A 27,500-nucleotide genomic window follows, 5' to 3' on the forward strand; every position below is an offset into this window, starting at 1 on the left:
CATTCTAAAATACTATTAAATTTCATTCAATTTTAAAAAAGGTAAAATCGGACAGAACTTATGGGATGACCTGATATTTCTGATTTTTAATAGAGGTAATGGTGTAGAAGTAATAATTTGCTTCTAACTATTATTTAATACAATAGTATATAGCCATGATATTATATAGTAATGCCACTATATAGCACAAGTACTGTATAACATCACTATTATGAGTGGGTAATAAAATGTTCCTGGTTTTGGGTAAAAGAAAATACAAGAGGATCAGTTAATTATGATTTTATTCAACATGTTCCCCTCTCAGGTTTACACACTTATTGCAGCAGTCCTTCAGTTTTTCTAAGCCCTGTAAAAGAACTCTTGGACCTCAAACCAAGCCTGTCACGATACCCTTAAAGCTAGAAACTTTTCAGCACTCCCTGAAATATAGCACCCAACTACTACTACAACGCTACTATATAGCAACAATGCTATTGTTATAGAAGTATATGGCAAGATTAAGTTACTTTTATGGAGTAAAGTACTTTATAAAATAGCTATATGGTCAAGAAGTTCACTTCACAAGTAGATGATTCCAGGTCTGATCACAGTTCTCTGCATCTTAGACAAGTGACTTCTACCTGAGCCTCAGATCAACCAAAGTGACATTTGGATGATGGGTACTACCCCATGTATTTGTGTGTGTGTGTGTGTGTGTGTGTGTGTGTGTGTGTGTGTGTGTGTGCGTGTGCGTGCGTGTGTGTGTGTGTGTTTGTGCGTGTGTGCGTGCATGCGTGCGTGTGTGTGTGTGTGTGGAGAGAGAGAGAGAGAGAGAGAGAGAATAGCTAGGTCAATGTTGGGAACAGAAATGAACGAGGGAGTCAGGTCAACAATCTTAGTTTCAGTGGAAAATCAATCAAAGAGCTTCTATGAGGTTACTCAAACCTGCTAGATAATGTGGTAAAATCTCCTTCAAATCATATCTACCATCTAAATTAAAGAAGGACATGTTGGATAATGTAATCCTAGATAGAGTGTAATTGAATAAAATATGGAATGGTCATGATCAGAGTACATTTGATCATAGGTGTACTGGATTATAACTGACCTGGATAAACAACAAGAATAAAATAGAAAAAGTTCTTGATATTATAGACTACCAAACAGAATGAGTTGCAACACCAAAGTTAATGATGAGAGACACAGATATAGTCATAAACTTGCTGGCTGGTGAAACAATACGATCCTTAAGAAACATTTTCTTTTCTAAAAAATAGGAGTAAAAAATATTTTAAAGCTAAACAAGATACAAGGCAATTAATGATAATCATGCAATATTCAAACTGCATCAAACAGCAAAGCTTAGCAGCTTAATCTTATAGAATTAGTCATTTGTAAGCTGATTAACTTTAATTAAAGCCAAGACTGAAAAATAAATATTTAACAAAATTAATGGAAGAAATATAAAAATGAGTAATTGTTCCTATTTGTTCACACTGAATTGTGAAAAAGAAAACATGTGCTTCTCCAAATGCTTTGTTGGAGAAAAAAAAAATTCGTTTTTGTCAACGTGAGTTATTGCCCCTGTCGGCTGGGACGACTCTGTGTGTGTGTGTGTGTGTGTGTGTGTGTGTGTGTGTGTGTGTGTGTGTGTGTGTGTGTGTGTGTGTGTGAAAGAGAGAGAGAGATGTATGTGAATGTGTGTTTATTGTTTGTTGTTGCTTACTCTCAGTTCACCTCTGAGTGAGCAGACTTATGATAGAAGACATTTCAACAATAGCAATTTCACGTCTATATACTGAACACAACATTGTCCAATGTATCCTTCTTGTACAATTTAATTGTTAAGTCTAGTATTTCAAGCAAGCACATAGATGTTGGCTTATGTCCATCTTGTTAAATGAATACATGTTGAGATTTGAGGGAGAGTATAGTCGATTATAGTAATCTCTGGTTTTATTTAATCTTTCCTTGAGAAAGAAATGTAATGTCAATCACAGTGGGATTTGAACTTGAAACATAATAAACCATAATTAAATAATACTGATTTAGCCATCTCTTGCCATTCACACACACACACATTAGGCTTTATTGATTGCTTATTATTTTTAGTAATAACCACAAATCAGAAAAAAGCCTCTTAGCTTAAAAAGTAAAATGTCAACTAATATGAGGTCATAGTAAATAAACAAATAAATAATAATAATAGTATCTTTGAAATAACCGGCTGGTTGTTAATCAGATTATAATGAAGAGAGAAATGTATAAGATGTAGAGAGGGGGAGGTTGTGGATACACACACAAGCACTCACACACCCATCCACACACACACACCAAGTGGTGATGATGATGAGACGGTGGCTGTTGGTGGATACGATAGATTGATACATGAATTGGGGTGCGAGAGGAGAAAGTTAACTATGGAAGAGGTTGAGTTGTCATATTTTGTGATAAAGATGTGAGTTTGTAGTTTTATGCCAACCTAAGTTTCATTAAGCTGTGGTTTAAGTGAATTAGTGACAGGACTATGAGAGAGAGAGAGAGAGAGAGAGAGAGAGAGAGAGGGAGGGGAGAGGAGAGGAAGGAGACACAATGGAGAGAGAGAGAGAAATGAGAGAAAGAAGAGACAACGGCATGCCAAAATGTAAAAACTGATCACCTATTTTGTTGTTTATATTTCAAATAAAGAATTTTGTATGAATGAGATTTTTTTAAAGAAGAGAAAGCATAGTTGGCAAAATGACTAAATTACTAGTAAGTGAACAGACCACTCCTTATAAGAAAATGAACTGATGGATGATGTGTTGGATGATTCACAGTGGATAGTGGACACTTGATTAAAGTGTAGGGGCACTCTTCCCCATCACAGCTTAATATTTCAAGTTATTTCTCTTGGCTGATTTTTCCTGATGCAAATTATTCTGGCTGAAAATCATAGCCTTTCTCTTTGTAATACCTACTGACAAACAAAACCAGTTTCATCAGAACACTTGATGAGGTTCAATGGAAATAAAACATGTTTATGGTTGTCTCCCTTGGTTACAAAAGAGATTACAAAATTAATAAAATTCATGAATTTTTGAAAATTATCCCCCCATTTCTTTGAGTGTCATAAACAATAACCACTAAGTTTTTGTTTTCTTCCTCTTACTGAGAGGCAAATCTCATTTATGATTTTATGTACATCATCAGCTAATGTAATGTCCAGTTTAGTTAGTAAACATAAAGGGAACTGATCACTGTAAAAATAAGGTGGACTGGTTGATCACAATATATCAAAGTGAGCTGGCTGATCATTATAAACATTAATTGCACTGGCTGACTCCTAGTATTTATTTTATTGACCCCAGAAGGATGAAAGACAAAGCTGACTTAGGTGAGATTTGAACTCACGACAGACAACCACAAATAGCAGCTCAGTATTAGTGATGAGTTCAGATTGTGTAGTTGGCTTGTGGCATCAGAAAGGAACATCAACACAACCCTACAAGGCTACAAGGGGTATCTCTATGTGGTTATTCTACCAGCAAGAAATTAGAGTCAAATCTTCTTCAAATTATGGACTTACCATCTTAACAAAAATGGTCTCTCTGGATAATATAGTTCTAGATCCATTATATATGAATAACAGATGGCATGGTCATGGTTGGAACATGTTTGATGAAGTCTGACCTGGAGTTAAACAACAGCAACACAACTCCGTTTTCAAATCTCTCACTGTCTATTCAGAGTGGCAGGTCAATGAACAAATACAAAATTAAACTGAACACAAAGAAAAAAATGAGGTTTAAGTTATTGTTTAGTTCCAGGGCAACCAACAAATCTATCATAAGAAATTGTCCTGCTATGACTACCCCAAATTTTTATATATCTTGATTACACTGTCTAATGTAGTTTTCTTTTCTTTTTAAGATAGCAGATGTAATTTGAAAGTATGTTTGGCTGCTATTTCAAGCAGATTATGTAACCATGAAGTTGCCCCCTTTGCTGACTTATGAAGGTGTTCTTGATGATCAATAACACTGTGACTTGACATTCAATACTGTTGTCACTATTTGAAGAGTGGACAGGTTCTTCATCACATGAAGTTAATACTGATATAGTTTTGAGTAGGAGTTGCTATTGTTGTGTATGAGTGCAGTAGTGATCTAGAAGTAACTGATCAACAAGTCACTGCTTGAACAGTTCAATATGACAGTCAGATCATCTTCTAAAACCAGATGATGATGATGATGATAATAATAATAATATTACCAGTCAATGTATGCCACTCGCCTAGAAGGAATATAAGAGACGCTACGACAATATAACAAGGCTTGTCCATTGGACACTTTGCAACAAGTATGGACTTGACAGCAAAAAATTGGCACAACCATAAACCTGAAGGCATCGTTGAAAATGATAATGCAAAGACCCTGTAGGATTTTATGATTCAGTGCAACCATGAGATAGAGAATAGGAAGCCAGACATAGTCTTAATTGAGAAAGAAAGCAAACTATGCTGGATCATAGATATAGCATGCCCAGCTGACAACAAGGTATGCGATAAGGAAGAAAGAAAAGTCGATAGATATGACAGGTGAGCTTGGGAGGTTAAGCAGTTGCGGTTGATGAAAAAGGTGGTAGTAGTACCAATAATTGTAGGAGCCCTGGGAACAGTGAGTAAAAATCTTGAGAAGTACATGGAACAAATAGGGGCTGCAATAAGGGTGGAGCACTTGCAGAAAACAGCACTACTTAGAACTTCTCAAAAAATAAGGGGTGTTACCTCAGTTCATTGGTAGAGAACAGCTGACACTGTAGTAGTACATCTACAGCATTAGAAGCTGTGCAAAGGCAATGATGATGATGATGATGATGATGATGATGATGATGATGATGATGATGATGATAATATATACACACATTGAAGGTAAAAATGACACTATCCTCTGAAATTTTCCAGTCAACACCAACAGAACGATCCAGGCTAATTGACCAGATATAGTCATTAAAGACGAGGAAGAAAATACTTGTAGACTTAATAGATGTAAGTGTTCCCACTGATAAAGGAATTTGACAAATTAAGTAAATATAAGTACCTGGATATTGAAATACAAAAAAATGTGGCATCTTAAAGTGAGAACTGTTCCTGTTATTATGGGCGGCCTAGGTATAAGAAAGGGATGTCAGAAACATTGAGATAACATCCCAGGAGAACCATGTCTCAGAGAAATCCAAAAGATTGTGCTGACAAGTACTGCACACATTCTTGGCAAAACCCTATTAATTTAAATGTTTGTGTTTTATTACATGAAGGTATTTCGCTACTGTCCCTGCCACTTCCCCTCCCCAAGCTCTCAGTCATACTGGAACATCTCTTAACCTTCATTCACCCTAGGATGTTGGGTGTGTCTTGGCAAGTGACTGTAATAAACATGTAGATTAAAAGTAAATAATAATAATAATAAACACTTTCAATACAGTAACCATCAGAGCATGACAGCAAACCACAGCACATACCCAAGGCACACAGAGCTGCGCTCGGTACTGCAGTGAAAGCACATTATCAAAATAAAACTACTGAATAATAATAATAATAATGGTTTCAAATTTTTCCACAAGGGCAGCAATTTTGAGGGAGGAGATAAGTCGATTGACTCCAGTATTCAACTGGTACTTATTTTATTGATCCTGAAAGACGAAAGGTAAAGTCGACCTCAGTGGAATTTGAACTCAGAACATAGCAACAGGTGAAATACAGCTAACCATTTCATCCAGCATGCTAACGACTCTGTCAGCTTACTGCCTTAACAACAACAACAACTTCACAAAAACTGAGGCAGAACTGGACAGCCTAGTCCAGTCTGTGCGGATTTTCTCCAATGACATTAAGATGGAGTTTGGACTCTCAAAATGTGCTACAATGGTGATAGAACAAGAAAAGCTTACCAGGACAGAAGGCATATGGCTACCAAGTAGTGAAATGATGAAAGCAATTCAACCTCAATCCAACTAAAAATACCGGGGAATACTTGAGGCAGAAGGAATCAAACACTACAACATGAAGGAAAAGACAAAAAGAGAGTACCTGCGGTAAGTGAAGAAAATACTGACTTCAGACCTGAATACCAGAAACATAATTTCAGCAATAAACTCATGCACAGTTGTAGTAGTTTGTTATGGTGCTGGAATCCTGAAGTGGACAGAGGAGGAGCTAGAGGAGATGGACAGGAAGTCAAGACAGCTCCTAAAGATGCATGGAGCCCATCATCCACGTGCAGACACTGATCGCCTATACATGAAGAGAGCAACTGGAGGAAGGGGACACATAAGTGTCTAAGACTGCGTGCATATTGAACATGAGAGCTTAATGAGATACCTAGCCCAAAGTAAGGAAACCTTGCTAGTGACAGTTAGCAACGAGGGAAAACAAAGGAAGAAGTACAAAAAGGACATGAAGAATTACACAAGAAGGGACTGCACAAACAATTCCATGTAGCCACAACAGAAGTTGCTGGAAAAAACAGGTGGGATTGGCTGATGAAAGGAACCCTAAAAAAAGAGATCGAAAGCACTATACTGGCAGTGCAGGACCAAGCTTTGGCCACGAACTGGAGGGTCAACCATAGGAATGAGCAAGTGTCTTCTCTGTGTCACATCTGCTATAGAGTGGATGAAATCATTGCTCATATCACAAATGAATGCCTTAGACTTGCCCAAAATCACTACAAGTTGTGTCAACACAATCAGGTAGTGAAAGTGTTACATTGGAAACTGTGCAAAAAGTGGGGGTTAGAGAGAGGCAAGACGTGGTATAAGCACAGACAGCAGAGAGTAGCAGAGTTGGAGATTAGCAAAATCCTCTGGGATTTCCAACAGACCAGACCTAGTGGTGGTGGGCAAGGTGCACCGCATATGCTGTATAGTTGATGTTGCATGCCCCTTTGACCCATAAATCATCAAGAAGGAAGATGAAAAAATAGATAGATACAACCTTCTTAAATACGAAATAGCCCGGCTACGGAAAATGAAGAAGATGAAGATAATGCCAATTATTGATGGGTCCTTGAGAACAGTATCAGAAGGCATCAAGAGGAATATAAAGGAAACTGGAATACAATGCCCAGTAGAACAGTTACAAAAGGTTTGCCTCTTTGGAATGAACAGCATGATATCATAGGCTGCAGGTAGTAAGCTCGCTACGCATACAAGACTCCAGAAGCTCCAACAGAACCTGAGATAATAATAATAATAATAATAATAATAATAATAATAATAATAATAATAATAATAATAATAATAATAATAATAATAGGCTACTGTGAAATAGTTTTTGCGACTGCATGTCCTTCCTAATGCCAACCACCTTGCAAAGTGGACTGAGTGCTTTTTACATGGCACCAGCACAGGCAAGGTCAGTTTTGGATTGGTTTTTACAGCTAGATGCCCTTCCAAACGTCAACCGTTTCATAGTGTATATATATATATATATATATATATATATATATATATATATATACTAGCAGAGGCACCCGGCATTGCTCGGGAATGAAATTGTTGCTTATATACTTGAAGAACAAAAGGCAAAATACGCTGTATAGAAATTTGAGGACATTCTGTAGATGGACTCTCAGATGAATGATAGCTGGGCGCCTCTCATGAATGGGGAAAATTGAAGATGTACCAAAAAGCCTCATTGGTACTTGGAAACTTTTATGAAAATTAAAATGGGGATCGTTGCCAGTGCCCCTGGACTGGCTCTTGTGCGGGTGGCACATAAAATACACCATTTCGAGCGTGGCCGTTGCCAGTACCGCCTGACTGGCCTTCGTGCGGGTGACACGTAAAAGCACCCACTACACTCTCTGAGTGATTGGCGTTAGGAAGGACATCCAAGTGTAGAAACTCTGCCAAATTAGATTGGAGCCTGGTGTTGCCATCCGGTTTCACCAGTCCTCAGTCAAATCGTCCAACCCATGCTAGCATGGAAAGCAGACGTTAAACGATGATGATGATGATGATTAAATGAAAAAAATGATTTACGTGAATATCCTCAGAAGAGTAATTGAAATAAATGGCGATTGTGGAGCCCCCCCACCACGCACGCATACACACGTGTGTCTTTGTAAATATGTTTGTATACATTTATGTATGTGTGTGTTTGTAAGAGACAGAGTGTGAGTGAGAGAGAGAGGTTTGTTGTCATGTATACGTACATGCATAAATATACATACATCTTTGGATGTGTAGTAATGCCGTGCGCATGCATAGTCTCACGCATGCGTGGAATTCAACAACCAAGCTTTCCCGCTTTGATCGATCTCTTTCTTGCTGGCCAGTGATTGAGCAAGGACGTGTCTAGCTGTCTCTCCATCTTTCGAACTCACGCTAGACAGCTCACATCAATATACCAACGTCCCAACAACCATGTTCTCACACACCGAAGACGTCTCATCAAACAAGATTAAAGATGTATATTTTCCACCTTGAATAAATGTTGTTTGTGTTGATAGTTTGGAGTTCAGCGTTCCGTTCAATTCTTAATCTTATATAGGAAAGTCAGGTGTACATCTAATGATGTATAACCCACTTCTCTATAGATGTATGCATATGACAACACAGCCCTTGACTCACTCACACTATGTATCTTACAAACACGCACGCGCGCGCATACACACGTGTGTCTTTGTAAATATATTTGTATACATTTATATATGTGTGTGTTTGTAAGAGACAGAGTGTGAGTGATTCAAGGTGTGTGTGTGTGTGTGTGTGCGTGTGTATGTGTGTGAGACAGAGTGAGAGAGCGGTGTGTATGTAGTATTTACTCTCTCTCTCTCTCTCTCTCTCTCTCTCTCTCTCTCTCTCTCTCTCTCTCTCTCTCATAAACACGAACACACAGAATAGAAAGTGAAGCTTTTTGCGGTTGTTACGTCAATACTGGAAGTTGACATTGAGGATCCTTTTTAAAGAAGTGAATCTTATATATAAAGCAATATTATTTATTTTTAATTAAAAAAAATAAAAAATGAAGAGCCTAAGATTTATCCGAGGTCAAATTATTCATGCATTACAAGTATGGAAGCATTTGGTGAAGTCGATTTCACGTGAAAAGCGATTACACACACATCTCTGTTTTATATATAGTATATATATATATATATATATGCATGTAAGTATGTATGTCTGTGTATGTATATATGTGTGTGTGTATATGCATGTGAATTTATACACATATGAACAATTTATGTGTTTGCACATTTGTGTGCATATATGTATATGTACGTATATGCATGTATATGTAACAAGAGGGAGAAAGAAAGTAAGACAAGGAAAGTTTTATATTATTATTGTTTATAGAGCCAAAGTGCAAGTAGATGGCTCGCAAGAATATAAAACATATACAGGGGCTTCAGAAAATTCATTCAAGACTTGATTCTATCCCCACCGAAATTCTTTCCGATACCCCAAGAACAGGACAGTGTCTAGTCTTGCAAAGCATGTCTGGGAATTGAAAGAGAATGACACCTGTCCTTTCAATGAAACCTGGAAAATTCTAGAAAAAAGCATCAGCATACAGACATGGAGCTTATAAAACACCTATGAAATGTAATACATTCCTGGTGTTTAATGTACCCGCACATCTGCCACAAGTAAAGACTACTCCATTAGTTGTCCAGTGTAATGGCTGTACTTCTTATGTGTCCATAGCTTGCATGGAGTACACCTTATGGAATTTCTCCTGACATCTTTTATACATATCAAACAGGGCCATCTCCCTGAAGGGATCTGTAATTTGTCTGTTTTCCTACTTATCAATACTTTGGTCTTTGCTAAATTAACTCTGAGGCTCTTTGATTCCTGAAATTGCTTCCATACTTGAAATTTCTTCTCTAGTTCTGATAGTGATTCAGCAATAAGAACAAGGTCATTGGCATATAATATATATATGTATACATACATACATACATGCAGTTAAAAAAAAATCTAGTCATTGAGTGACCAGTCCCAATTGGTCACCTATATATATAGGTAGATAGATAGATAGATAGATAGATATAAATATACATATAAATATGGCTGTGTGGTAAGTAGCTTGCTTACCAACCACATGGTTACAGGTTCAGTCCCACTGCGTGGCACCTTGGGCAAGTGTCTTTTACTATAGCCTCAGGCCGACCAAAGCCTTGTGAGTGGATTTGATAGACAGAAACTGAAAGAAGCCCGTTGTATATATGTATGTGTGTGTATATGTTTGTCCCCCAACATCGCTTGACAACCAATGCTGGTGTGTTTATGTCCCTGTAACATAGCGCTTCAGCAAAAAGAGACTGATAGAATAAGTACTAGGCTTACAAAAGAATAAGTTCTCGGGTAAATTTGCTCAACTAAAGGTGGTGCTCCAGCATGGCCACAGTCAAATGACTGAAACAAGTAAAAGAATAAAGAATAAAAGAATATATATTTCTTTAATTTCTTGAAAGTGTTTCAGCTTTAAAGCTGCAGTCATGCTGGGGCACCACCTTTGGCTGTGCTACACCATTATTTGAAACCTTCTCTGATGTGTGGCATTTGGTGAATGAGGGAGTTTGATGCTGTTGCCCTCATCTGTGTATCCTGCCATGAGGTAGGCTCATCTGGAACCCTTGACAGGAGAAGATTGAGATTTTGTTCTACATCCACACCATCATGCAGGTCTCTCAGGCATTTTGGAAAGATATTAAAGAGTTGTGGGCCTTTGAAAACCAAACTGTTGCAGTATCTGGTCCTGTATTTTGATGGTGATGCTGGAATGTTTGGTACTATGCAGTGGCACCCTTTTCTGCTGTTTCTGTAACTTTCAATGCCAAAGTTTTGTACAAGGCTTTCCAGGATTTTCCAGATGCATATCACTGAATATCTTTCCTGCCTTCGTTCGAGTGAGAAGAGTTTTAATTCTTTCAGTCTCTCCCAATAGCTGATACGTTGCATTGAGATAATTTTCTTTGCATAACTTTGTTGGATTGCTTTGAATTCTGCCATTAATTTTATACTTTGTGGTGACCATAGTTGGGAGCAATAGTCTAAGCGGCTGAAGATGTATGCCCTCCAAAGGACTATCCTTGTCTCTTTTTCTCTTGTTTTGAAAGTTTGAAGGATCCATCCAACCAGCCGTCTGCATTTGATTACCAAATTAGTAATATGCACCAGGAAAGATGCATCATTTCTCATGTCAATGCCCTGATTTTGATTCAGGGATTGCAATTCCTCCCAGGTCAGTGTATCCTATCTGCATGTGATTCAGCTTTGTGTGCTGATAGCGGACGTTGTTGTCCTCAGCCTACCTATATATTGTGTCCAACTCCCGTTGCAGATGTGCAATATTTCCAGGAATTTGTATTGTCTGAGAGACATTTGTGTCATTTTCATAGCTAGCAAGGGAGGCTGAGCAGCTGAGGGTGAACTGAGAGGGACACTGTACATATTTCAATTTCATGTTGGTTGGGTTACACTCAGTCACAGTGCATGCACAACCTTACACATCTGTGCTCCCAGTTAAACTGTTTATAAATAAGCTAATAATCTGGTATAAATAAATAAGCTGGTCATGTTGATATAATAATAAATAGGCGAAGAAAATTATACTATGTACCATACAGTATATGAATGAATTTGATGTAAGTAACTAATGCTAGCCTACTCTAAAAAAAAACACCAAGAGAGAACAAGTGGGTTTAACAATGGAAGAGGAACAATTTCAATGTGGTTAGAGTATTGCAAAGAAATAGGTAATATATCCAGAATAAAACTCTGATAATGTTGACGACGGCAAATGTATTATAAATATTATATGCCAAAATATAGGAATAAATTCTATTTCAGTAATTATTCCTATTCATATTATGTCATATTAACATTCATCATCAGCAACTCTTTGCTGTGTTTTCATACTTTTATTTTCCTTATCTGTCCACTATTTTACTTCCATCAAACATTGTAAAACTAAAATTTCAAAAGGTCACAGCTATAATTAACTTCTGTCAGAAATTTCACTAAAAGTAGCTCAAATAGTTAACTGATGCCCTGGTTTAGCTAAGTTTATCTATGAAATATGTCTACAATTAAAACAAGCAAATACAACAGCTATGGCAATGAGTAAGTGACTGAAATATTGAGACACAACAAGTAAATATAACATAACATCCACTGACCTGTGTCAGTAAAGAGATCAGTATGCAAACCTATGTCGTTATTTAGACAACATGACTCCTCAGTGCTTGTATGTGCATGTATGTGCATGTATGAGTGAGTGAGTGAGTACATAACACACACACATGTAGAGAGAGAGAGAGAGAGAGAGAGAGAGAGAGAGAGAGAGAGAGGTATTTCTTATAAATTGTAGATGAAACAACTTTCTTTATGGACAACTTTTTGATTGAATATAGACTGTTTGAAAATGATATTGGGATTTCCTGTCCTACAAAAATCCAAGACCCACATTTTCATCATATGTTCCACCTTTTGCAGGTGTTCTGCAGTTCGATGCCCTTCCTATCATCAACCATTTTACAGAGTAAACCGGGGTGCATTTTACCATGACCATCATCATATTTGTATGTAAGTGTATATATATATATATATATATATATACACACACACACACAAGGGGTGATGGGTAAATTGTCACCATTTTATATTTTTGATTTTGTGCATGTGCATTGTTTGTTTTTGATTTTGTCAACTACACAGTATAGTAGAGTCAGTTGGGCACCCTCTGTGAGAAATTCAGTCTGACAGAACTCTGGAAACGACATGCTGTACTGCTTGGCATTCGTGCCGGAAGCTCCAACACGACATTTCAGAGTGTCTGGGTGTCAATCTGAGAGCATGTACCGAGAGTGATAAAAATCAAACATCCAGTCAACATCATGGTGTTTGGAGTGATTACTAGTGATGGTGACATTATGCCTCCATTTATCTCACATGGCCTCAGACTCAACACGGAGGTCTACATCAAGTGCCTGGAGGAGGTAGTGCTGTCCTGGATCAAGAGAGTGGTTGCTAGAAGACCCTATGTCTGGCAACAGGACTCTGCACCATGCCACACATGCAGGAGAACCCAGTCATGGCTGTCAGACAATTTCTGTGACCACATCACCCCTAACATCTGGCCACTTAACTCCCCAGACTGCAATGCCCTTGATTATCATGTGTGGGGTGCAGTTGAGCGAGAGACCAAAACTCCTTGTAACACCAAAGATCAACTGAAGGCAAGGATTATGGCAGCATTTACCAACTTAAACAAGGAGACTGTCCAGAAGAGTTGCAGGAGATTCTGAAGTCATCTGGAGGCCAAGGTTGAAGTCAATGGCAATTTTATTGAATAAATTTACTGTTTAGTATTTCAAGATATTTTTATGTAATTTTGGTAAATGTATCTGTTAAAATGAGATGTCAGTGTTATTTTTCATTTATCTGTAATTTAGATGACAGTTTATTCTCTGCACCCTGAGTATGTATTGCCATGATAAATCGCTGACAACTACACACATGTTTTTTCTCTCCTAATTTCCTTCTGGGTTCCTTTCTGTGGAAGAGCGTAGGCTCAAAATGTTAAAGACTTTTTCAATTCCCGAGCGTTATACTAATACATCTATTTATTTTCTACACCACCTATCTTCGTCTGTTGTTTTTTTGTGAATTCTCCCTATATATATATATATATATATATATATATATATATATATATATGTATATATATCCATAAACCCCCCCCCCCCCAATCCCTTCTATTTTTCTACACTCTAATACCTTTCTCTCTCTTTCACCCTTATCTTCCCATTTCTACTTTCTGAATTATATTCACTGACCATTCTGGTACACTTTTCCTTATCTCTATTTTTATATTCCTTTTTTCCTTACTTTTCTTTATTCCTTTTATTATTTTCCTCTTCCTTTTTTCTTCTCTTTCTCCCCTTCTTTTTTTCTTCCTTTATTCCTCTCTTCCTGTTTTCGATCTGACCTTACTAATACATTCCCTACTTTTAGGTCACTTTAAACAGAACTCTTGATTCAATAACACTGTGTATAAACTCTGTATTTGGAATGATCAATTTCTAAGGCTGTTGGATTTTACTCACAGGGTATTGGAATCTTAATAATGGATTTACAAATGCAATGACTAATCTGAAGGACTATTGGATTTTACTCACAAGGCATTGGAATCTTATATGTATACCATTCTGCCTAAACAATGGATTTACAAATACAATATCCCTGCATTCACTCACTATTTCCTATCTTATCTAAATTAACTATTGCTTAACCATCTTCTCACACTGTCTCCGATGAAGGGATATAATAAATATCCTGGAAACAGCTGTAAGACCTTCTATTTATAAATGTTCTATAATGTACATAGCCTTGGTTTTTTTAATCTCATTACGAAAAGTAAATCCTTATATATATATATATGCCAGAGGGGAAGCAGATAAGAAAAGATTTGCCAATGTTCTGCGCCGTGAAGACCAAAGACTCGAGGTAGTTTGTGTTGCAAGACGGTGTAGGAGAGAGAATAGTGATGTTGTAGGAGAGAAATGTGTACGCATGGATGATGGTACGCTTGCACTAAATGAGGATGCAAAGAAAGAGGTCTGGAGATGTCACTACGATAGATTGCTTAATAAAGAGAATGAATGGGAGAAAGAGAGCCTGCCGTATGTCGACCCAACAGAGGGACCAGCTATCCGAGTTGACAGTACCAGGGTAGATAAAGCAATTAAGAGTATGAAGACAGGGAAAGCCCCCGGCCCATCAGGAATCACTGCAGAGATGCTCAAAATATCTGGCAGTGTTGGCTACAGCCTAGTCACCCGTATTACGAACCAGGTGATACACGAAGGAGTCATACCCAATGACTGGTGTAGCAGCACCATAGTAAACTGCTACAAAAGTAAAGGTGACGCTTTAGATACTAATAATTACAGAGGCATCAAGCTGTTAGATCAGGTTATGAAAGTTACGGAGAGGGTCATAGCCCAACTAATTAGGGAGAAAATCAATTTAGATGAGATGCAGTTTGGGTTCGTGCCAGGTAAAAGCACCACTGATGCCATATTTCTAGTGAGACAGTTGCAGGAGAAATATCTAGCCAAGGATAAACCTCTATACTTGGCCTTCATTGACATGGAGAAAGCCTTTGACAGGGTCCCCGATCCCTTATCTGGTGGTCAATGAGGAGACTTGGGATAGAAGAATGGTTAGTGAGAGCTGTGCGAGCCATGTACAGAGATGCTGTCAGTAAGGTGAGGGTTGGAAATGAGTACAGTAATGAATTCCAGGTAGAGGTAGGGGTCCACCAAGGTTCCGTCCTCAGCCCTCTCTTATTTATCATAGTCCTCCAGGCGATCACAGAGGAATTCAAGACAGGTTGCCCCTGGGAGCTCCTCTATGCTGATGACCTTGCACTAATTGCGCAGTCACTATCAGAACTAGAGGAGAAGTTTAAGGTGTGGAAGCAAGGACTAGAATCGAAGGGCCTTAGAGTCAACCTAGCAAAAACCAAAATCCTAATTAGTAGGAAGGTAGATAAAACACAAACCCCTTCAGGTAGATGGCCCTGCTCAGTATGCAGTAAAGGAGTAGGTAGTAACTCTATAAGATGTACCCGGTGCAAGCTATGGACACATAAGAGGTGCAGCAATATCAAAGGCAGATTAACTACAAAGTTAGTTTTTGTATGTGGCAGATGTTCAGGTGCAATAAACACTGTAAACAAACAGGAAACAACTTCTATCTCATTCCAGGGAGAAAAACTAGAGGTAGTTGATAGCTTCCGCTATCTGGGTGACCAAGTTAGTAGTGGGGGTGGGTGCGCTGAAAGTGTAACTGCTAGAATAAGAATAGCCTGGGCCAAGTTTAGAGAGCTCTTACCTCTGCTGGCGACAAAGGGACTCTCACTCAGGGTAAAAGGCAGACTGTATGACGCATGTGTACGAACAGCCATGCTACATGGCAGTGAAACATGGGCTGTGACATGCGTAAGCTTGCAAGGAATGAAGCCAGTATGCTCCGCTGGATGTGTAATGTAAATGTGCATACCCGTCAGAGTGTAAGTATCTTGAGAGAAAAGCTGAACATAAGAAGCGTCAGTAGTGGTGTGCAAGAGAGACGATTGCGCTGGTTTGGACATGTGGTGAGAATGAATGAGGATAGCTGCGTGAAAAAGTGCCACTCCCTAACAGTTGAGGGGAACCTGTGGAAGAGGTAGGCCCAGGAAGACCTGGGCTGAGATGGTGAGGCAAGACCTGCGAACATTGGGCCTCACCGAGGCGATGACTACTGACCGAGACCTTTGGAAATGTGCTGTGCGTGAGAAGACCTGGCAAGCCAAGTGAGATTGTTGCCAGTGCCCCTGGACTGGCTCTTGTGCGGGTGGCACATGAGATGCACCATTTTGAGCGTGGCCGTTGCCAGTACCGCCTAACTGGCTCCCGTAGGATTTTCGAGCGAGATCGTTGCCAGTGCCCCTGGATTGGCTTGTGCGGGTGGCACATAAAAGACACCATTTCAAGCGTGGCCGTTTTCATGCGGGTGACACGTAAAAGCACCCACTACACTCTCTGAGTGGTTGGCGTTAGGAAGAGCATCCAGCTGTAGAAACTCTGCCAAATTAGATTGGAGCCTGGTGTTGCCATCCGGTTTCACCAGTCCTCAGTCAAATCGTCCAACCCATGCTAGCATGGAAAGCGGACGTTAAACGATGATGATGATGATCATCATCATCATCATCATCTTCATCATCGTTTAACGTCCGCTTTCCATGCTAGCATGGGTTGGACGATTTGACTGAGGACTGGTGAACCAGATGGCTACACCAGGCTCCAATCTGATTTGGCAGAGTTTCTACAGCTGGATGCCCTTCCTAACGCCAACCACTCCGAGAGTGTAGTGGGTGCTTTTACGTGCCACCGGCACGAAGGCCAGTCAGGCGGTACTGGCAATGGCCATGCTCAAAATGGTGCTATTTACGTGCCACTGGCATGGAAGCCAGACAGCTGCTCTGGCAACGATCATGCTCGAACAGTGCTCTTAGCGCTCCACTGGTACAGGTGCCATCACGATTCCGCTTTCCCCAACAGGTCTTCACAAGCCGAGCTTAGTGTCCAATGAAGGAGACGTTGACATGGGTGCCAGTCATCGAATTTAGATCGAAATCATCAACAGGTCTTCGTAAGCAAAGTTCAGTGTCCAATGAAGGAAAGGTACGCATAAGTGGGCTGGCTACATCCCTGGCAGAGGCCTTGGATTTTGGTCTCACTTGGCTTGCCAGATCTTCTCAAGCACAGCATATTTCCAAAGGTCTCAGTCAGAAGTCATTGCCTCGGTGAGGCCTAATGTTCGAAGGTCGTGCTTCACCACCTCATCCCAGGTCTTCCTGGGCCTAACTCTTCTACAGGTTCCCTCAACCGCTAGGGTGTGGCACTTTTTCACACAGCTATCCTCATCCATTCTCGCCACATGACCATACCAGCGCAATCGTCTCTCTTGCTCACCACAACTGATGTTTCTTAGGTTCAACTTTTCTCTCAAGGTACTTACACTCTGTCTAGTATGCACACTGACATTACACATCCATCGGAGAATACTGGCTTCATTCCTTGTGAGATTACGCATGTCCTCAGTAGTCACGGCCCATGTTTCACTTCCATGTAGCATGGCTGTTCGTACACATGCGTCATACAGTCTGCCTTTTACTCTGAGTGAGAGGCCCTTTGTCAATATATAAGTGATATGTATATATATATGTATACATGTGTGTCAGCAGACCAATGTTGTAATTCTTTATGTCAAATATATAACTTAATAGATCAATGAACAGAAATTCATAAAATAAGTACTCAACTGAAATAATTATTGAGATAAATGTGATTGACATGACAGAAATAATCATGAAGGTGGTGTGCCAGAATGGTCACAGTCCAATGATAATAAAAAAATAAAGGAACAAGGTTAGAAAGGGATAAGGAAAAAAAGGATGTTTACAAAAAGAAAGATGTGTGTGTATGTATGAGTGAGAGAGAGACTGAAGTGCATTTGTGAGGGAAAGGAGGAGATGATAATGTGTGTATTAAATCTAGCACTAAAACAGCAGAGTTTCTATGACCTACTTGTTGCCTTTTAGTAGTAGTATTTATTGTAATAGTAGTAGCTGTAGCTGTAGTAGCAGCTGTAGTAGTTATGTTGCTATGGAGACTGACAATGAGAGAGAGGAATGAGAGAAAGCTAGAAAATCAGAGAGATAGGGTAAGAAACACAAGCACAAAGTGAGGGGGAGAGAGGGGGAGATAGATAGAGAGAGAGACAGCTGGACAGGAAGGTCAAAAGAGGCCTTTCTTCCTGCCTTCTCATTAGAGAGACAGCAACAACAGAAGAGTGGTGGTTGTGGGGAAGGGGGTGCTGCTAGCAGTAGTAGAAGCATTCTCAGTCCTCCAAAGACTGAAATTAGCATAAAATAGTGATAGCAAGTAGAGTTATTGATGTGAAGCTTGATGCAGCATCATGTTTGCAGCTGCAGTTGCAGCACATTTAAAAGCTGCACATAATTAAAGCAATATAGCCTTAACAGGTCATAGTCACTGTACAGTACATGTGCACACAGCAATGAGCATCTGATTCAGAAGCAGTATTTTGTGAATGTATATTTAATTAGTTTTGAATTATATACAAGCATATATGCACACATACACATAGTTTACCATTCAAATATATGCATGCACACATGCAATATGTAAAACAGTACAAATAACTGAGTGAATACAAACTGCAAACGCATACAACAAAATTGTGTAGACATAATGCATATGTGCATTCTATAGTGCATACAAATGCATTCATTAACAGAGGTACAGGTTCCAGAATACTCAATAACATTGGTGTTTACCAAAAGCTTTTTAGCTTGGTATAAAGCTGTAAGGAAGTTGAATGTCTTGTTTAATGTTTGTAATAAAATACACACATTTGACCTGAGGTCATGTTTCGCATATCATCATCATCATACGTGACATACTCCAACTACACAAACTTGCACTCTCTCTTTCTCTGTGTGTGTGTATATATATATATATATATATATGTATGTATAATACAAATAAGATGGAGAAATAGTGGATAGACCTTAAACAACATTAATACCAAATCAGATGAAGAGAGGAAGAAGATCCTAACTTCATCAGATATGATATTACCATTGTCAACAGTCTGTCTGCCATTTCATTATCTCTATTCCTATTCTATATTTATTGTTTCCTCCTGATATAAGCAACACACAATGCTTAGCACATGCACAATATAAGAGCACACCTTTTGATGCAAGTCTGATGAAGTGTCACTCTAATATTTAAAACTGCAAATATTATGAAACTTTTCACATGGAACATTTGCATGCAATGGCATTAAAAACAGAATGCTAGTGAAACAATTGTAAATGATCGTTAAAGATATGCTAAAGTATTTCTTTGTCTTATTTAGATTGTATCTTACTCTTTGGTAGGCCAACACATTGGATTTACTGGTGTGATACCTGGATTTTTTTACACAATTAGAATTTCAACTTTGAGACTCCGATTCAAGAATGTAGATAAACTAAAGCTTGGGTTGAGTGGTGCATTGGAAATATTCTGATTTCCCATCCTTTCAGGACCATTATATGTGTAGAGACAAATTAAAATATATATATATATATATATATATATATATATATATATATATATATATATATATATCGTTGTTATTATGCAAAAGTCCAAAATGTTGCTTTTTCAGAAAACAAAAAAACAAAAAACAGTTTCACCATTCCATAGCAAAACTGTTGTACTACACTTCGAGAATTTTTGATATCTTGGCATCTGAATCAGCTGGAGATATGATAGTTTGACCAAAAGAACTGGCTATTGCAAGCAAAAAAAATAATATTAAAAAAACGCGTTTGGTCAAATTTGGACAACAATTTAACATAATAGTAACAATATATATATATATATATATATATATATACATACACACACACACACACACACACATGATGATCTTCCTTCAGATTCTATCTGCCAAATCCATTCACAAGGTATTAGTTGGCCTCAGGTTATTATAGAAAATGCTTGCCCAAAGTGCCATGCAGTGGGACTGGACTCAAGCTTCTTAACAAACAGCCATGCCCACACCATATACATATATAAATATATATATGTACATACATTACATACATATAAATATTAATATAAGCACATATATACATACATATATATATATATTGTTGGTAGTCTATCAGTGTCTGACGATGACAAAGTTTGTGATTTCAGAGATGAAAGTGCATGTGACTTTGCAGTCCAAAGCTGGAAGCACACAGGTGTTACAACAATAGTTTGTGGACTTGGATTGAACCAGACGCTGCCCTGTGATGTCTGTCTCCTGCAGCAATGAGAAGCTGTTGCTGGTCCTCTTTGAAGGTAGCTGCTGCTCATGAGGTGAGAGACCCCCACACTGAGCTGTCCTCAGCAGAGGCTTCAAGTTCATATGGACTAATGCTGCTCCATTTGAGTTTGTTTTTCAGGGTGTCCTTGTACCTCAGTTTAGGCCTTTCTTCTTCACATGAACTTGCCATAAAACAGCACACACACACATATATATATAGCATTTATACATGCATATATGTACATTAACATATATACAGGGTGTCCCAAAAGTCACTGATGGGTTTCAATTTTTAATAACATCCTTAGAAGTGGGGTCTGAAACTCTTGAGCATGTTATGGTGCAAGTTTTGGAAAGAACATGGGCATGCAAAGCCAAAAATGGCTGCCATTTAAGCAATATCATTTTTCATATATGATGTAGTGGTGTTGCAAAATTTGACTTGTGCATATTAATTTCCATTATGTCCTTTATATTGTATCAAAATTTCATGCATTTATTTGTAAAGTTAAGGAAGTTATCAAAAACTGAAACCCATTGGTTACTTTTGGGACACCCTGTGTATATACATTATTTGAAGTCAGAAACATGAAATGACACTTTGGGTCACCTTGGCCTACTCTAGTAAAAATATCATTTGTGCCAGCAAAATGTTTTGGACAAAAAAAACCATTTAATTAAAATGATGCTTGTATTTGTGGAGGGGGTAGATGGATGGGTAAACTCTTATCCTTGACCAATGTAAAAGAATATTACCACTTCCAATACTAACATCATTACCTCCTCCATTTTGCTGCAGGAAATTATCCAATTAACAACCACCACCACAGCTACAACAATAACAGCAGCATTAAGTCATTGTTTGCCTGAATGCAGTTATTGACTAAAGAATTACAGTAAAACCAAATCTCCAATTATTGTAGCCTTTCTTCTAGCAATGGAATAGCATTTCACACATGTATGTGTGTGAGTGTGTGTGTGCACACACAAACATAAAATCAGGTGAAACAGTGAAAATATATATACAGTGAAAGATAAAGAGAGGAGGGAAAGAAACAGAGAAGGCGAGAAAGGGAAGTGTATATATACATATATATATATATATATATATATATATATATATAGAGAGAGAGAGAGAGAGACAGACAGACAGACAGAGAGAGAGAGAGAGAGAGAGAGACAGACAGACAGACAGACAGAGAGCGAGACAGACAGAGAGAGAGCGAGACAGACAGAGAGAGAGACAGACAGACAGACAGAGATAATAAGAACAAGACAAAAAAGAGAAGAAATGGACAACCATGGAACAAACAAACCAGATTTTATGGCAAGCCAGCTGGATGGATTGAGTTAGCTTTCATTAATGCATGTGTATATATGTTTGTGTGTATGAGTGTAAATATGTGAAGGGGTGTACAATTGAGTCTACAAACTAGTAAAAGATACTTGATACAGAAGTGTAAGTATTTATTGTAGTGCTCAGATCATTTGCTGTTGTAAAATTGGTTTATGATACATGTGGCAGGGTGTTTATGATGGATATAACATGGTGTTAATAGCAAAATATTTGAGTAATTAGTCATTGAATGCAAAATATAACTACTGAAAAATTGAAAATAGTATAGAAGTATATATAAGTCAGCCATACACCAAAATCTCATCTAAGTAACAACAATGTTCAACTCAAACCATTTCCATTATTGGAGTTCTAAAAATGAAGAATAGACAGAGTTTTTAATGAAACACCAAGATATGAATAAATAATGCATAAACTGTAAACCAGAGACAAAGCAAAATATTTCCATCACTGGATGGAAAATATATCTACTGAAAATAATGGAAAATACTACAGAAGTATATATAGGCCAGCCAGACAGAAGAAGCCACCAGCTTTCAGCCCAGCCATGTGCTCCAAGAAGATCTCCTTTCTGATGCATCTGGAGTTGCTGAAATGTAAATCTTACTTCTAACAATATCATGTAACCCACCTTGACCAATAGCAGCCCAGTTTCCAGAAGCCATCTTGGACTTCCTGTATCTCTTTATTCAGTTAACTGAACCTGAATGAGCTAGGTTTCTGTAAGAAACCTGCAAAACTAAGGCACATGAAGCTGAACCAAACTGTTTAAATAATAATAATTCTTTCTCCTATAGGCACAAGGCCTGAAATTTTGGGGGAAGGGGCAAGTCGATTACATCGACCCTAGTACTTAACTGGTACTTAATTTAGCAACCTCAAAAGGATGAAAGGCAAAGTCGACCTTGGCAGAATTTGAACTCAGAACGTAGCAGCTGTTTAAATAATAATAATGATGATGGTGATAATGATGATAATAATAATTCTCTCTACTATAGGCACAAGGCCTGAAATATTAGAGGAGGGGGTAAGTCAATTACAGCAACGCCAGTGTTTCACCAGTACTTAATTTATTGACCCCAAAAGGATGAAAGGCAAAGTTCTTGGTGAAATTTGAACTCAGAACATAAAGACAGACAAAATGCTGCTAAGTATTTTGCCCAAGATGCTAACGATCCTGCCAGCTTAATCATATATATATGATTAAAAAGTTCCCTTTACAACTACATCTTTTGAGTTCATTGCACAGCACCTTGAGCAAGTATCTTCTACTATAGCCCTAGCCTGACCAAAGCCTTATGAGTGAATTTGGTACACTGAAACTGGAAGAAGCCCATTGTATGTGTGTCTACACACACATACAATATATGTATATGTGTAAGACCAATTTGTTTAAAGCAATGTCCCAGCAAGAGAAACAAGTAAAAGATAAATTATATAAATATATATAACACCATAACATTGTTATTTAACTATATAAATAGCATATGCTGTTACTTAGATATACATTTATCAGTGGTGTGATATCTTGGCAGGTTATCTTTATTGAATGAGGGATATCATATAGGTTGGTGTGGAGTTATAGGACATAGACATGTGTGTCCAATAGAATACATTCCAATGGAGAAACAGTGCTTGTATTTTGTCATTGGCATTGTAATAATTTCCTTGAACCAGGTACTGGAAAACTGAGAGAGAGAGAGAGAGAGAGAGGGAGGAAGGAAGTCAAAGGGGAAGAACTGTAAGTGCCAAACTGGTTGAACTTGACAACTAGTTTAGTTGGTTGAGATGCCAACATTGAATCTCCTTACAGGAGAAGAAATAAATCAATCAAAAAGTTACATTGATTTGCTTTCATTGTAAATAAATCATTTACAAATGTCTGGAATAGATTCCCTGTTGTTTCTCTTCCAATTACAACCTGTTCTTTAAGCAAACCTTCGATTATACCAATTATAAATCAATATTGTTGTGATCAATGACCAATGTCAGCTGAAATGTCATAAACAGAAATGAGTCTCTATATGACCACCTGATTTTCTAGAAATAGCAGGCAAAAATCCTTCAAACTACACCCTACAGTCTTGCAAAGAGAAGGATATAGGATAATTGAATCCAGGCTATACACTGCCCCAGACAAGGATGAGATGGTAATAGCTAGAATGTTTTTGATGTAAGGCTGGTCAGTTTGAGATGACCTGATGCCTAGCAACAACTTTTCTAGTTTAGTTACTGAAATTATTTTAGAATACAGAGAATATTAAGTATGAAGTAGAATAATTAAAATCTCATTGTGTTGACAATGTAATAGACCAGGTGAAAGCAAACCAGTTCTGATAACAGTCAGAAGACAAGCTCCTCTATCACTGCCTTAAGGCAAACACAGGAACCCACCTCTTAGAAGCTTACTTCTCACCCAAAAGAAGCTCACCTCTCACTCACTAAAACCTTACTCTTATTCAATAATTTCTGGAGCAAATGAGACTCTCAACTTGCTAGAAATAGAAACCAGTGAGAGAGCACCTTCAGCAGTAGTTTCCAATGTTTCTATAATCTCATCATCCTATGTCCCTATATTTGATATGCACACAACAATACAGTGTTTAGAGCAGCTGCACTGAAGATGTTTCATTGGGATAAAGATTCAAGGTGGAGAAAGAAGATTAGAAACTGTGTGCCTACTACACATGCAAGCCTATAAATTTAAGAGAAGTATAGGAAGATGTGTGGTAAATGATGGTAGGAAGAGGAGTTGGGTGTTGATAGAAGCAGCTGCAATGAGAGTTGTAGTGGTGGTGCCCCACCTCAGTGTCAGGGTAACTGCCATTGTAGAAGTCATATCAATGTAGTGGTAGTGATGGTAGTTATCATCATAGTTGTAGTAACAATGATCCAGATAGAAATCAGCAAGGTGGAAGAAAAGGTGGAAGCATAAAAGATGGTAGAGATGGTAGTGGTAGAAAAGGGGGTGTAGGAGAGGTAATGGATGTGCTAGTTGTAGATCCCAATATGATTCCACATGTAAAGTAAGTTCATTCATAGTGGTAGTGGTGGTCATAGTCATCATCATAGTTGAGATGTAGACTAACATTAAATATTTCATCATGGTGGTGAAGGGCGAGAGATAGGACGTTTAATTAATTAATAAAAAGTGAGTCACTTAAATGAACCACAGAGATAATTAGAAAGATGGGGTAATGGAACAAATGAAAAATTCCACTTGTTAAAAGGTATTTCAGACTTTTCGATAAGCAGTAACAACTATAAATAAAAGATGAATATGATCCATTGGCATCTTTGGCAGTGCCACCACCACAACCACCACCATCACATCAGAGCATTAACATCTTAAGAACAATTAAATTTATGGGAAGCAACAACCAGAACATTAGGGAGAGACTGAGAAACAACACTTTAATCTTTTTCCCTTAAAAATACCTTTATCAACCTCACTTGTTTCAGAGGGTCTGTTATAACCATGTGTATAGTTCCTTCTTCCAGACCAAACCTACGAACACTATGAAGACAATCCTTTCCTTCCAGACCACATCACTTGAGATCAGTTTTCCTTTAATGCTAGAATTTAGAAACATTACAACTGAAGAATATTAACAGTCAGAAATGAACTCCCCATCCCAACACATACAAACACATATATGCATATACATATAATACACACACACATGCATGTGTGTACCCCCTCCCCAATACCGGATATCTCTCTCTTCTCCAACCACCATCACCGGATATCTCATTCTCTCACCAGAAACGCCCTCCCTCACTGGTGGTATCCTCTATCATACCTGCAATCTCCTCTCCCTCTCCCAGGAAAAATGCACCCACCTACTTAATAGGCTATCTTTTGTTTTGACTCGACATTTGTCAACAAACTACTCAGTAATTTCCATGGATGTATCAAAGTGGAAAGAGAAAGCTACTAGGCTGTATATGTGTGCTTGCTCCTGTGTGTGTGTGTGTGTGTGTGTGTGTGTGCGCACAAGTGCTTGTTCTTGTGTGTGTGTTGTGCTTGTTCTTGTGTATATGTGTGTGTGTGTATATAGGCATGCATGTTCCTCTCTTCTCTCAAAGGAAACCCCTTCCCTTACTGATGGTATCCTCTATCACACCTACAATTTCCTCTCCCTATCAGGACAAATGCAACTAGTTTAGCTGCCCACCTTCTTAATCTAACATTGGCATATTGATATTCATATTCTCTTCTATCTATCTTTATTGATTTACTTATATCTGCAACACCAATAATGCTTAAATTTACGTTTTTACAATGTCCATAATGCTTATACTTACAACGCTGCTAACACCTACTCCTACCCCCAGCAGGGACAACAATCTTAACACGCTTGAATGTTTGAATGATGACAGGTCGAAACTGAGAACAGGTGTACCACGTCTATCAAACGAACACGTAAACCTTCTTTTCAGGTACTGAGTAACATCTCTCCTCTCCACGCCTCCTCCGACATTCCTTTCCCACTTTTTAGAGTTGGCACCGTCAATGTGGGCACACTGAGAGGAAAGTCTAGTGAGATTGTAGAGATGCTTGAACAGAGACATGTTGATGTATGCTGCATACAAGAGGTAAGGTGGAGAGGAGCTTCAGCCAGGGTCCTCACAGGCAAGGCACATAGATATAAAAATCTTCTGGGAAGGTAACAGTGATGGAGTAGGGGGTGTAAGCATACTCCTTGCGGAGAAATGGATCGATAAGGTCATAGAGGCAGTCAGGGTATGTGATAGAGTGCTGAAGCTCAGGCTAGTCTTGCAGAATAGTATAGCTACAATTATCTCTGCCTATGCCCCACGAGCGGGCCTACCAAACGATCATCAGGACCACTTTTATGATACCATTCTACAGGCTACCTCAAAGACAAATGGCAATGACCTCATCTTTGTGGCTGGGGATTTTAATGCGCATGTCAGATGGCAATCCTGTATCTTCCATGGTGTTCACGGGGACCATGGAACAAGACTACTGGAGTTTTGTGATGCATACAACCTATTAATCTGCAACACTAACTTCAGGAAGCCAGACAGCCATCTGATAACCTATCATCAGGTGACTCTGCTAGCCAGATTGACTTCATCCTCACAAGACAGTGGGATACAAGATTGCTCTTAAATACAAAAACCCTCCCTGGTGAAGAATGTACCCCTCAGCATAGACTACTTATTAGTGACTTTAGACTTGAGACCACAAGGATGCCAAGATGCAGACCAATCCAGAAAAGAAGGCTTTGGAAGCTAAAGAACCCTTCACATGGTCAGAGATTTAGGGACATCCTCACTGAGAAATTTGACGAGAGGGAGGAGGAGCTATATACTTCGGACATAGAAAGGTAGCTGGAAATTCCTATGAGTGCCACAGACCAAGTCTGCGGATGGTGCAAAGTCCCTTCCAGACCTAGAGTAACGTGGTGGTGGAATACTATGGTTGACAAAGCCATTAGAGGAAAGAAACAGGCCTGGAAGACTGGGGGTAGCAGGAACTGTACTAGATAGCCAGAAAGGAGGCTGGGCGACAGGTATACATAGCCAAAGGAGAAGCAGAAAAGAAGTTCGCCAATGTTCAGCAACATGAGGACCAGAGAACTGAAGTATTTCGGATTGCAAGACAGTGTGAGAGAAAATTGTGATGTCACAGGAGAGAAATGTGTCCACATGGATGATGGTGCACTTGCTTTTAATGATTCTGCAAAGGAAGAGGCTTGGA

At 38.6% G+C, this 27,500-nt stretch overlaps 1 protein-coding gene across 6 annotated transcripts in view; it reads right to left on the reverse strand.

Annotated features, from left to right (window-relative positions):
* LOC106868368 (uncharacterized) overlaps positions 1–27,500 on the reverse strand; it is a 234,091-nt gene that overhangs the window by 93,840 nt on the left and 112,751 nt on the right. The gene's annotated exons all lie outside the window — the stretch shown is intronic.

The sequence above is a fragment of the Octopus bimaculoides genome, chromosome 11 (assembly GCF_046866305.1).
Source record: "Octopus bimaculoides isolate indiv1 chromosome 11, ASM4686630v1, whole genome shotgun sequence".
In the NCBI taxonomy this organism is placed as follows: Eukaryota; Metazoa; Mollusca; class Cephalopoda; order Octopoda; family Octopodidae; genus Octopus; species Octopus bimaculoides.